The sequence below is a fragment of the Ixodes scapularis genome, unplaced genomic scaffold (assembly GCF_016920785.2).
Source record: "Ixodes scapularis isolate PalLabHiFi unplaced genomic scaffold, ASM1692078v2 PGA_scaffold44__24_contigs__length_19508400, whole genome shotgun sequence".
NCBI lineage: Eukaryota > Metazoa > Arthropoda > Arachnida > Ixodida > Ixodidae > Ixodes > Ixodes scapularis.
In genome coordinates this window covers 9,970,050-9,984,216 of record NW_024609873.1, presented here as the reverse complement: position 1 = coordinate 9,984,216, position 14,167 = coordinate 9,970,050, and the positions used below count along the sequence as shown (strand labels likewise).

The window sequence follows — 14,167 nt, the reverse complement described above, 5'->3', positions numbered from 1 at the left end:
AAAAATGATTTCTGTATTATTCACTAGATCCCCAACGCAGATCCCAGTGATCGTCGTCCCGCGTCATTTATAAAGACGTACCTCGGTGCATTCTGGTTGTCACCTCGGGTCTGTGAATCGCACACTATGAAGATGTGTTCACGTCATTTTTCCTCCCTCATTCTGTTGCGACACCGCTGAACCGCGATTATTTCTTTGTTCTTAATAAACATGCTCGTGAAGCTATGTCACCTACCAGAACCACGCAGCGAAAGGAGACGACAGTGGAGAAATTACCTTCTCTCGGAGCTTCTCGGCGTTGCCACTACTTGACCTCCATTTCGCTGGAGTAGACAATAGTTTTTATTACAGCAACGAATGTAAGGCAGGGTCCAACCTTTATCGCTCAGATTGGAAGGGGTGTGACTGGCAGTGATAAAACAAAAAGCAAACGCCACGTTACTGTTTACCTCACTATCGTGCATGGAAAAAGGCGTCACCGACTGTTGTGTTTACCGCATCCCAAAAAGTGGTTTCTCAATCTCCAATTGATGACTTCGTAGAAGTGGCATGCTGTCCCTGGCCGCGGCCCTGGCGGCGTCAAAGCAGTGGTGGTGGATGTGACAAACGCCTGTTCTGCTGCAGGTCGCTTGCTCTCCAGCTTGACTGTTCACGGATGCTCGGCCATCAAGGAGTTGGAACTCCGCGACAAGCGCGACACTCTCGTTGTTAGCTTGTACTTTTAGCATGAACCGCAAGTATCGCGATATCCAACGACATGTCACTCCGCATTCCGAGGTTATTTGTTTCCACTTCGGGGCTACTTTTTATGTCGGGGCGGGATAGAAGGCTAAACAGATCGGAGCAGCGTTCCCGTACCTTTACAAAGCAAGGGTGCAGATCAGACTTCGCAAGGCGAATAGCGTAAGCGGAATGGCCGGGCACTTAGATAAGAGGTCAGCGCCCCGTGGAAGTTACTAGTTTCAGAATGGACGGTGGAACGATAAATTTTTAGGTTAAATGCCGTCTCGTGTGTGCTACCAACACAAAATGTTGCAGAAGAAACTATAATTCCTTACACACAGATAGCATTTTTGAAAATAGTCGCTATTACCTATTTGTGTTTGGCTCTTTCGGCATTAAATAAAAAAAAAACTTCATTGTTTAACGTTAAAAGAAGACTGGACGGTTATTTGAGAAGGCAATAATTTATTTTCCAGTATCTAAGTCAAAACCTTATTGGGACGTCGTGACTTTTTTGCATTATGCATGTTTATTTTAGCACCTCCGGCTCAAGATTTAGTTCCTGAAGTTTTACTTTGTTTAAGGTGAGGTCATAATATATTTTTTCAAGCAAGTGGTTTGTGATAGGAAATTGTTACGTCGTTAATGGTGATCAAAATTCAACTTAAGATACACTATTGTTTACAGCAACAAGGTACCCAGCCAAAGCGTTAGCAGTGCAATCCTACAGCTATACGTGACTACATATTTATCGAGATAACAAGCCCGGTAGCGGTGTTTCTATCTATCGCAAGTCAGGGCTAGAAATGACCAAATTGATAAATGCTCCGTATCTACTGCTGACATTTAGTGTCTTGCTGAGCAACACCGTGACACATGCTTCATAGTGGTATATCGCCCCCTCCGGAAATTTTGCGAAATACTGTTCCGATCGTGAAAGCATGCTCACATATCCTCTGCATCAAAACACCAAAATAATAATAATAATAATGGGAGACATCAATATTGATTTACTTTCTGACACTAGCAATCAATGTCAACTTAACAATATATTAGACAATATAACAACGTCAACTTAACAACAGGAGTAACGTTGCAGAGGAGCACGCTTATTGATGCTTTCATTACAAATAGTAACCAATCGCAATCTGCAGCGGGTGTATTCCTTGCCGATATGAGCGATCATTTCCCGTTATTTCGCTTTCTATCACACTTCGGAAATAGTGATAATTTAGCGCAACCAGGAACCAATTTTTTTCAAAATATCAATCAACATAGAATGGAGGCATTTCACAAAATGGTATCTCATACTGACTGGGATAGCGTAATGACTTGTCGTGATCTTTGATGAATCCTATTTCGCTTTCTTGGCAGCTCATGAGAAGTGCTATGACGCAACTTTTTTTTCTACAACAATTTAGAACACGACAATGTAAGCGTAGAAAATTATGAATATCAAGAAAATTGTTACAACGCATCAGCAAGAAATACAGACTGTGAAAAGTAAAAAAAAGATCTAGGGAGAACTGCGTACTACTAGAATATCAGCAATTTAGAAATGCAGTGAATTGTGATACCAAAAAAGCTAAACCTGCAACGCTTTAAACTCTATCATCAAGCCCAAATCTAAACATACGCCACTTAATGAACTGCAGATTGGGTCAGGCGTTTTCAGTGGACGTGACATGGCAGATGCGATCAATGATTCTTTTATAAACGTTGGTGGATGCAATCGTCCGAATACCACGTCATCGAATATTTTTACACGAGCCCACTTAGAACGAACTATAATGCTGAATCTTGTGGCTCCTTTTGAGGTTGAGGCAGTCATAAAATCACTAAAAAGTAAAAGCGCTTGAGGGCGATAACATAAAATCAGAACCAACGAAATACGTATCTACCATTATAAGTTGGCCCTTGCAACATATTATGGATCTTATACATGAAACGTAGTTGACCACATGCTTTAAAACCAGCGAGTGCAACTGCCTAGCAACTAACGTCCGATATCCGTGCTCCACGCACCATCAAAGGTTTTTGAAAAATAATAAACAGTCGAATTCAAGCTTTTCAAATAAAATTCCCAGTTCTATCTACAGCTCAGTACGAATTTAAAAAGGGCCAATCCACGGAAGATGTCTTGTTACACATAAAAGATTAAATTTTAAATGGCATTGAAAAGGAACTTTTTACTCTTGGCATATATTTAGATTTTCGAAAAGCCCGCCTTGCACCTGATCGCATGCGAGCCAGGGAGAACCGGAGCGTGGCAAGTCTTCATTTTGCTCTGGGTTCAATCCCCACCCCTGCCCGTTTCGATCTGGGTGAGCATCGTACCGACGTGCGGTCGTGTACCACTGCTGCTAGGTGCACGTAAGAGACCCCAGGGTAGCGGTTGTACTGCACTGGCTAAATTTCTCCTCTACAGCGACTGACTCGTAGCGCCTTTAAATTTAGCTGATCGAATACACCGTATCTAAATATCCCGCACAATCCTAATTTTCAATATTCGCTTCGCTCGTTCCTAACGTGAAACGTATAAACAATCAGCAAAAGTGCCGTTCTCTGTTTACAGCGCGAGAACGCTGCTTTGAAACCTCACGCTAGTTGGAAGGCTAGTCACATTCAAACTACACTCTAAGAAAAAATAGGGGAAAAAGGTAGCAACGGCGCGTCTTGCTCCCTTCTACTGACGCGCCTCCAAGCGGACACGAGAAAAAGGAAGGAACGAAACGTTTTTCTCCTTGTTCAGGCAGACGGGAGGATATGAGTCGCCGTCCGGACCAGGGTGTAAGATAGACAGGTGGGGAAACGGCCCATAGAAACCTACCGCAGCGCCGTGACCCGATTGTGTACTCGTCTGCTTGTGGGTGGCTTGCGGGTACCCCCGATTTGCGACAGATGGCGCTGCGGCGAGAAGAAGAAAAAAATTGGAATAGAATTTGCATGGAACTCTATGGGAGAGTGCGCAAAATAAACTGAGAGCACGACAGTCCTCCATCGAAAATCCACGAGAAACCTTCTCCGTCAGTTTAACCGGTCGCCAGCGTTCGCCCACCCGGAGTGAGAGTTCGTGGTGCTCCACATAGATGGCGCCACAGAAAAAGAGAAAACCGAGGGGGACACAATCCGGTCGCTCATTTGGCTCTCGTTTCACCACCTGTCTATCTTACACCCTGGTCCCGCCTCATATTCGTTCGGTTTCCTTTTTCGAGCACGTTGCGCACGTGGTTTAAGAAATGTTGTTGAGTTGATTGAGCTTCAGCGGCAGCGAAGGCCGCCTGTCATTCCGTCTTCTATTCCAAATGTGCAGAACATTTATGTTGCATTGATGTTTTTATCACTAATTTTATCAAACGAGCAAACGAAGCCGCTAGAAACAGCCAAGTTCCGGAGCAGTGCCAGCAGCGCTACGTACACTACGTAAGAAGGCCGTCTCTGGATTGCGGAACCCACGCCGAACTACCGTAGCGGAACCACGCGGAACTGTGTCGACGTTTTCGACTTTATGGATATCGCAGGAACTGCCTCCAAGACCGGCAGGTTTCGCTGCCGGCTGCGTGGGTGCCTTCCGTGCTGAGTTCGGCTCTGTTTTCCGATACCGAGAGCCAACCGGCAATCAACGTGGTTCTGTATTTCTGTGTTTCAGCAACATAGCAGCAACATCATGATGGTAGTGTTGTGCGTTGTGAACAGAAGACTGGAATTATCGCCGATGTAACCGTGTGTTCGCGTATCAGTGGTGTAGTAACAAGATGAGATGACGTAAATTGTCAGGCACTGGTGCCGCTGATCGGGCCGTGATCGGAGGGGGCGGGGTGTCGCAGGTTGACATTCCGCTTTACATTAAAGAGTTCAAGACCACTTGAGGGATTAGGTGCAATCGGTCGACGTGCGGATAGTCATGTTGGAACACTGGTCTGAACAGTAAGCTCCTATAGTTAAGTGACCAATGGGACTGTCGGTTGTCTTCTCTTCGAGAGCGATTGCGCTCGGGGGAAAGGACTAAACAGTACGCAATTATGACGGAAAGTACGTACATTTACAGTATGGAATTTCAGCATTAAAAACGAATAGTAGGTAAAATCTAAAGAAAAAGCTACCCTTTATTTTGCTATTTAAATATACTACAGTTCCTGGAGAAACTGCCTTCCAGTGGCGCGCTGTGATGAGCGCTAGAAGTTTTCGAGCTCGCCACGGCGTAGCTCCGTACACTTAACACCTGCCGCAAGTCGCTGCTTGGACTGCATTCAAGTAGCCGCCTCGGTGGCTCCGAGGCGAGAGCGCCGGCCTACGGATCCCCAGGTAGAGGGTTCGAATCCCGACCGAGGTGCCCGCAATATGACGGAGGCTTATTGCGGAGGAGGCACCTTGTAACCGAGCTTTCGGTTGCACGTCAAAAGATCCCCAGGTGGTCTAAACTAATCCTCAGTCCTCCGCTGGGGCGTGCCAGATGTCCGTCGTAGGTTTGGCACGTAAAACCCCCAAATTTGACATTTGACTGCATTCAAGTTGATCGAAAAGCGATTTCTCTGCCCGTGAAGCATCACTTTCAACTGAGTGAATATCCGCTCTACAGAGATTAATTCAAGACTGCAATTGAAGCCGTGCGCGAACAGCACAAATAGAAAAACAAACACTACAATAGAAATACAGGCTACGACGTGCCGTGCGGGTAAACAAACTCATGACTTCGAACAGCATTTTAGCGTCTTGATTTATTGGCTTTCAAATAATTACGGGAGGATCGAGTCTTTACTTTTTAATAAGAGATTCATCCCCTCCGCCATTCAAAATACTCTCAGAGGTACGGCAATGCTGGGAAAAAATCAACATACTGGGAATATTTCTGATTCCTTAGGGAGTCACCGAAATGTTCCGTACGTTCAAAACGACCAGCGTAAAAGACGGAAACGCAGAGCTCTGGTGTAGTTTATGGGTTAGTGTGCCGTAGTATTAACGTTAGTATGTGTTTGTGTGTGTATGCCCTAGTGTATGTTCAACTGGTGCTTGTAGTATGCGTAATGTGTGAATATGTGTGTATAGTAGAATATCCCCAAGCGCAAGGATAGCCGAGGAAATAAAAAATATATTTTGTAGAACATGAATCGGGCGGTACCTAGCGCCACCTAGCCTAGCTACTTGCAATTACTCTGCTTGACCCCGTCATCTGGTGGCAAGCGTTTAACCTTCTTTCACGCTACGCGGTAATCAGCGGCTTCGAGTTCGTTCTTTTAAAAGTGGCTTTTGGTTTCGCGAACTGGCAGCCATTCTTCCGTGATGTACGGTTGGCGAAAGACTTGTGACTCGAGGAACAGCAAAGCTAAGACGTGAAGTGCGTGAAGTAACTGGGTATCGCTTGTCTCCGTTTAACACCGCAGTACTGACGACGGGAAGTCTGAGTAACTGCTTTCGAAACGTAAGTTTCTGTACCTGCGGGGGAACCTGGCTTCGGAAATAAACAGAGTTCGCGGAAAGCTCGTGTTACGCTTTTATTTGCTGCTCCTTTCGTCCCGTACAAGAGACGTAGCGTCCTCGCTAAGCATTATTGAGCTCGATTTGCTCGATTGAGGGCGCCATATTGAGATGCAAGCGACGGAGGAACTTTGCTCCCCTGCTTCAGGGACTAAAGTTTCTCCCTTTCTAAAGGAACATAGGTTACAAGACCCTTCCTCCCCTTAGGGCGGGCTTTCCTTACCCTTTTTTCTAAGAGTAAGGAGGAGCGCTCAGAACACTTCGCCCTACCGCCCAAATGTCAGACCACGGAGGAATGATGTCTAGGGTTTCTGTTAAGAAGTTCAAATCTGTTAAATAAATGTTCATTCAGTGAAGCATAGCCTAGGATCCCGAATAACTAAATGACCCAAGCATACGCTAAACCAGTAGCGTAATCTGACGCGCACCTGAAGCATAAAAAAAGCAAAGAACTGACGTGCTTGTGCTAAAAGTGCGGCAATAAAAAGACATACCCATAGGTAAATAGAGCGTCGAGATCACAAACTCGAAATCCTGGAGAAAACAGAGCCGTGCAAGCTAAAAACAATCGAGAAACGCGCATTCCCGCAGCATTTCCAGCGGCAACCAGCCGAGCCGTCCCACAGAGAGGGTTCCCTAGGGGGCGCTAGCGTCAAAAGGGAAGCGCGGGAGAGTCGTAGAGAGAAGGAAAGGGAAGGATTTTACGAGGGAAAAAAGGCTTGGCGGTATCTTTCTCAGTATAGAGTGACCTTAAGCTAAACTCGATGAAAGCGCCACCCTTTAGTGAGTAATTGAATGCTTCTCGAGTACCGAAAATGCACCCAACCTCCCAGCCTCGAGGCGCCAAGATGGCGGATCAATCTTCTTCATTACTGTGGTCCCTATAAGCTATTCGAAAGAATGTTATTGCGTAAAAACAAGCGGAAAAAGTTATTTTTGCAGGAAATTTTATTGGAGATTAATACAAAATGAGAAGCGCGATATGTCCCCTAAAATATTTAGATTACAAATATTGCTGTACAATTTAATATTGTTTTTGTTATATAAATATGTCTCACAGGCGATTTCAGGTGCGCATCTCACCCTGGGCGCGTCATAACTTTGGTAGTAATTGGCGGCGCGTCCGCGTGGGACACGTGAGTGGGCATCCCTGAAGCCCTTTCCAACTTCTACATCGCCAAGACGGCTGCCGAGGCGCACGCATGTGCGCGCCGCTCCCATCCGATTCGTGGCCGGTCGCAATATTTGCCTTTGTGCATCTTGCAAAATGCGCTTTTATTGGAAGCGCATAAACGTTCAAGCCGATGAATACAATTTCTTTATGGAATCCGGAAACACCAAGTACAAATGCAATCAGTGTATGAAGCGACGGGATCCTTCAACAGCGGAGCTTATCAGCGATGCCGGCATCGCTATCACGCTCCCCGAGGATTCTGCGGCTGCTTTGAATTCTGCAGACGCTGTCAATGGTAATTCTTCTGCAAGTGTTATCCAGTTGATTAAGTCAATGGCGAGACGACTGGAAGAGCTTACAAGCGAAGTGCGGGAGCTTCGAGTGGAAAACATTTCGCTTCGTGACTCGGTGCGTGACCAGCGGGATTGTGTCTGTGGGAGTGTAGAATTCCCAGCACTGCCCAATGGCAGCGACTGCCCAGCTCCATTCACGCGTAGCTTCGCATCAGCTGTTATTGCAGGCACAAGTGCGTCGCGTGCTGGCGTACCGCTACCGAAGTGCCATGCTCGACAAACGTCTCCTGGTCGTCATCAACGTACGGTCGTGCACCGCTCATCCGACCCGCAGAGGCAGACGCAGAGGCCTCCAACCACAGTCGGCACAGCTAAGCAGTCCGTGCTGAAGACCGCCCGAGATCATGGGCAGTGACAGGTCTCTTTGTCTCCCGTCAGGCTGCGGGCACCGAAGCGTCGGATGTGCAAGGACTTCTGGCAGGGCTTGTTGGGCACAAGACTGTTGTGTGCACCAAACTGAAAACCACCCTAGCAAAAATAACGGTTTGAAATTAGTCCGGAAAGCGAAATCCGGACTAAAATCATACCGGAGTCATACCGGAAAAGCGGCTTCCGGTTCGCACAAACCGTGAATTTTAAAATCCGGTTCAAAGTCAAATTGGAGGAATTCCGGAGAGGCAAATTCCGGTTCGCTCATACCGTGATTTTCCTAATCCGGTTCAAAGTCAAATTGGAGGAATTCCGGACTGGCAACTCCCGGTTTGCTCAAACCGTGATTTTCCTAATCCGGTTCAAAATCGAATTGGAAGAATTCCGGAGAGACAGATTCCGGTTCGCACAAACCGTGATTTTCCTAATCCGCTTCAAAGTCAATTTGGAGGAATTCCAGACAGACAAATTCCGGCTCACACAAACCATGATTTTCGTAATCGGTTCGCAAAAACTGTGATTTTTGGAATCCGGTTAAAAGTACAATTGAAGGAATTCTAGACACACAATATGTGGTTCGAACAAACCATTCCTTGCCAACTTTCGTTAAAAGGCAAATTGGACAAAGTCTGGACTGAAAATATCCGCTTTGCACAAACCATACTTTGCCATATCTTGTTCAAAAGAAAATCGGATCAGCTGCCTGATGCCGAAGATTTTCATGCGTATGGTTGAAATATCAAGTTGCATTGAAACAAACCATCCCGATACCGTACGGGCTGCGTCGATCACAGCTCAGACCGCAGAAGACATCGAACTGATACGCGGTGCCAAAAAAGTAACATCTAGGCGAGTTTTGCGCAAGTCATCGCCATCTAATTCCATCTAGCTTTTTCTATGCACTCTGTACTACTTGTTCATTATTATGCTTAAACTACGTTTTGTTATTTTGAATTATTTTTCTAAAAAATTGCTTGATAACTGTCAAATAACTTTTTTCACATAATTTTCTCCACATAACCACAAACGAAAACAAGAACTAATTTGATGCCACAGCTAGATGTACACACAATCGGAAAGTGTCATTTTAGTATCTTTGAGAGCTTTCCTGCGGTTTCCTTGTTTATGCCTGCATGTTCAACATTTTATTATGGTGCACATGCAGGCAATTTCAAGGGCTTTCATCAATACAGGTACGCAAAGCAGGGACTCGAACCGTAACCGTAACCGAAACTGAAAACCATTTAGGAACGAAAATTTCCAGTAACCATAATCGGAACAAAATTGTTATTTGAAATTTACAAAAAAAAAACTACGTAACCGTAACCGTAACCGTAAAGTATTTACAGGTAACCGGTTTTAACTAATATTAGCCGAAAAAAAAAAAGTTTTTCTCACGTATGACCTGGAGGAGAGATCATGAAATATCGTGGCAATTTGAGAGAGTTACTTTCAGCGAGTGGTGCATCTGGTAATATATTTCCGTTCAATCTAACTTTAGGATTAAGGATACTTAGTTGAAATCAGTGGTCGTGCTTATAATAAAAAAGTCTATTTTTCTAAATCTGTCACACTCCTACATCGCTACATGTATCAGTGTGTGTCGCCTTCAGTGTAATAACTAATAAGTTAGAATTCTCATATGTCCATCCAATTCGGTTCTATCAAAACCACCGATGTTCCAGACATGCAGTAGCCAGTATGAAGAAACGATGTAAATTTACCGTCATGCAGAGCTGGCGGAAAAGAAAACCTGGTATTAATTTAGTCTACAGCGTGCCGCTATTGACAATTTTGTAACAGCACAGAAAGAAAAAAATGTGAGAGGTTTGACATTGGTGTTAAGTGTATGTTTCATATTAACGTGATCCAGAATTTATGTGAACAGAAAACAATCACAAAATTAAAAGTATTTTGTGAAGTGCAAGCTAATATATCCGTTGATGGCCAGTATTTAAATGGAAGTTCAGTGACTGGCCGGCATCGGCGCTTTGCTGTTCAAACTGGCGAGCCCCGTCATGGAAGATCCGTTTACTGACCGGCATTGTTTTATTTATTTTTTTTTTAAATTTTTCATTATGCAGTCAGGTCATTGAGATTCTGGCGAACTGCGGCAATTCATGAATAGCGAGTGGAAATGTTTGTTTTGATCAATCCTTCCTAAATGACGACCGACGCTAGGGCATTTTATCCCAGCATGGCAAGTCTGACGTGTTTCATCGCGAAAACGTAAGAAAAAACAATGCGGTGAAGAAAATTTGCTGCCCAGAATTTGAGAATATGACTGCCTATGCCACGAAGAATAAATTTCACAACGCCGAGCATTACTTTTTTCAGGAAGCTAGTTTAATTTAATGCACTATACTTAAGGTCCAGTGGTATACACACGTGTTTGGCTCTGATAAAAAATAAAAATGGTATAACGGAGCGAAAAAAATGAAAAAAACAAACAAACAACCTGACATTATTGAGCACGCGCTCTCAGTTACAAAAACAATAATAAACATTACTTTTCCGAGACTAGAAAAGTAAGAGCTGTGTTGACGCTACGAAATTGAGTGTGAAAATATGTTATTTCAGGCAGGAATCAACTGTTTTCTGTGGTAGTTACGATTATCTAATTCTAACAGAAATATTTCAAATGTTCCCATAGCCAAACGATATCTGTCTTGTAGGAATTCGCGTACCGCCGCCGATTCGCCGTTTCCCACGTGGTCCGTCAACAACCCGAGTCCAGCCTGGTTCTTTCACGGGAGCGGGATTCCGCTCCCAGTTTATTGGTACAAAAACACACAACGCTACAAAACACTCAATCTAAAATACAAATACAAGTTACATTACACCAATATTTACAACCGCACGTTAAGCCCAACGCTAAACACAAAGTAGGCCTTAGGCCTCGCGTCCCGCGATATTCTAGATCCGGTCGCCACCCACTTGCCTGCCTGCGTCTCGGTCTCGTCCGGAGTTCTTAGAGGCCTCTCGCCCCCTGCCCCACCGAGTATATCTATCGATGGGCGAGGAGGTTTCTCCTCGCCTGCCACGGGGGCGCCTGCAGCGCCCTCCAGTGGCTAGGAGAGAAAGCGGCGCGTCGGGAGCCGAATTCGAGATCCCGATCGACCCCGCGGCAACACGACCATGTGATCGTGTCGCGGCCAAGATTGGCCGAATGGTTTGATGGGCGCCCTCGTGAATTCACGGTGCGCCATACTCCCCTCTCCTAAAATCGAAGTACGCCGGAATTCAGACGTATACGGCTAGGCTGCTGGGAACACCGTCGCTTGGTTTGGCCTGGAGACCCCCCCACACGCACACACACACCGCTGGTCCCATGGGTCGTCCTCACTGAGGTCCATCAGTTCGCCCGAGACCTGGGGTGCGCGGCCACCGCACACCTCACAGTAGACTTTGTCGACTTCGGCTTGGCGGCAACCTCCGGGGCAACTGGGTCCTTGAGCAGTGTGCCTGGCCACCATGAGACTGGCCCCCCCATGGAGTGGTGCACTGGAGAGGGACTGTGGTTGCGACCCAGCTGCGACCGCCCTCCCGGAACGATGCGGGGCTGGAAGTCCAGTGTCAATGAGAACTGCACACCGGCGTCCTGCGTGGCGTCGCGGACGTCCCACAAGGCTCCCCAAGCTGTGGTTCCTGCCGGGGAATACACTGCCAGAAGACGAGGAGTTCAGCCCAAGCTGGTGTGCGTCCAAACGGCGACTCATCCTCTCATCGTCTCCCAGGAGAGGATCACACCGAGCCGCGTCTCGAGGCAGCAGCCGCAGGGCCGATGACGCATAAGCTGGGAGAAGTCCAAGGCGCGCGCCCAGCGAGGGAGCAGTACCCCAACACCAACAGCAACGCCGCACAAAAAAAAAAAAAAAAGAAAAACATTCCACAGCAAAAACAAGAAACAAAAACTAACACTGAGGGTTCCGAGACATCCCTCCCCCACCCACAAAGAAAAACAAAAACACAATGCCGGGAACGCCGATTTCGGATCGTTCCCCCCTCTTCTTCCCTTTCCCGGGCCACGCACTCTACGAGGTTCCGATCCCATCGGGTTGCCTCCGGCTACGCGTGTTGTAGCTGTGCCGCGGTGGTCCCAGGAACTCCTGAGATCGTTGGTGCCCGCGAATGCCCCTTTGCGGCCGCTTGACCGGCTCATCCCCTTCTCTGGGGAAAAAGGGTTTCAGTTCGCCGATGTGAACTGTCCCGCGGACGAGATCAGAATTCTGGTCCCTCAGCGTGTATGTCAGTCGAGACTTCTTGGAATCGATGACAAAGGGGCCAACCCACTTGGGGGCCAACGCCGCCGAGAAGAACTTAGTCGCATCGCTCTGCACGTGACTTCGCCGCAGAACGGTGTCGCCCACCTCGAACTGCGCATCGCGGTGCGCTTTGTCATAGGTGTTCTTCTGCTCCGCCCGCGCGCGAGCCCTGTTTCCGCGGGCGGCGTCCAGCGCCCGCGACAGTCGCTCTCTTGTGCGCGTCGCGAAATCCTCGTGCGAGGGCACCGCTCTGGCCGCGCTCTGTCGCGGGCGAAGAACCGCATCGGTCGGCGTAGAGAGTTCTCTGCCGAAGTTCAAAAGCGCAGGCGTGAACCCAGTGCTGCGGTTGAGATTGGACCGCAATGCAAACGAAATCGAATCCAAGTGCAGATCCCAGTCCCGCTGCTTACGAGCATACGCCCCGAGCAGCGGCTTGATGTCGCGGTTCCGCCGCTCGGTCACATTTGCTTGGGGATGGTAACACGAAGTCTTACAATGCTTAATCCCGAGGGCCTGGCAGGTTGCCGCGAAGACTTTCGAGCAAAATATCGAGGCGTTGTCACTCACCAGTCTCTCGGGGAACCCGTAGCGACACCAGACCTCGGACAGCCTGCTCAGGACTCCCTTGGCTGTCACCTTCCGCATTGGAAACATCTCGACGAATCCGGTGAAGTGGCAGGTCACTACCAACACATGTTGATAGCCTCCGCTGGACCGCGGCAGGGGCCCCATCAAGTCGCAGGCCGCGATCTCCCATGGCCGCGTACTCACGATGGGCTCGAGCAGGCCGGGTGGTCTGCCCCCCCTGGGCTTGCGCTCTTGGCACACTGCGCAGCTCCGGACATACCGGCACAGCTGCCCCTTCATACCCGGCCAGGTAGCGAAACGGCGCAGCTTATGCCACGACTTCGGTGCACTGCCGTGACCGTCCGCATCGTGGTAGTGACGCAGCGCTGCTACTCTGAGATCGCGGGGAATCACGGTCTTGAACGACTCACTTGAATCGCTCTCTTCCGGGAAGTAGCGCAGCAGGACGCCGTCCCCATCGATGAGGTAATGCTCCAGCTCACCTGCTTCAATGTCTGACTCCTGGGCGGTGGCACTTGGCCCTCTCGGTGTTCCGGAGTGCCGCAGCGTCTTTCCGCCTGTCTGGTCAGGATCCATCTCTTGCCTGAGCCGGTCGAAGATAGCGCGACAAAAAGAATCGCGTTGCTGCGCTTCGAACAGTTCCGTTCGGTTGAACGCCGGTCCCAGTGAGGTAATCGCCTCAGCCAGCTGCGCGACGCCGCCACAGCGGCGAGCGGAGCTCGAGACGGGATTTCCCGTCTCCCGGGGGATGGCCCCGCCTCCGCAGTCTGCTGTCTCGCGCGGTGGGGGATCCACGGGTGCGCGGGAGAGCGCGTCGGCCACCACATTTGTCGTGCCCTTCCGGTACCGAATTCGGTACTCGTACTTCTGCAGTGTCAAGGCCCAGCGCGCCAGTCTTCCGGCGGGTTCCTTGATTCGGGAGAGCCACGCGAGGGCCATATGGTCCGTCTCGATCGTGAATTCCGTCCCCTCGACATAATGATCGAACTTCTTAAGGGCAAAAATGATGGCGAGGCATTCGCGCTCACTCACCGTGTAGTTCTTCTCTGCCGGGTTCAGCGCCCGGCTGGCAAATGCCACCGGGCGGATCTCTCCCTCGGTCTCCTGCAAGAGCACCGCGCCGAGTCCCTGGTCGCTGGCGTCCGTCTGGATCGTGAAGGGCCTATTCAGGTCTGGCAGTTTGAGGGATGCTGTACGCGCCAAGGCCTCGGTCAGCTGGA

At 48.4% G+C, this 14,167-nt stretch overlaps 1 protein-coding gene across 1 annotated transcript in view; it reads right to left on the bottom strand.

Annotated features, from left to right (window-relative positions):
- Positions 1-14,167, bottom strand: part of LOC8028483 (organic cation transporter protein-like) — a 109,472-nt gene that overhangs the window by 77,839 nt on the left and 17,466 nt on the right. The window lies entirely within an intron of this gene.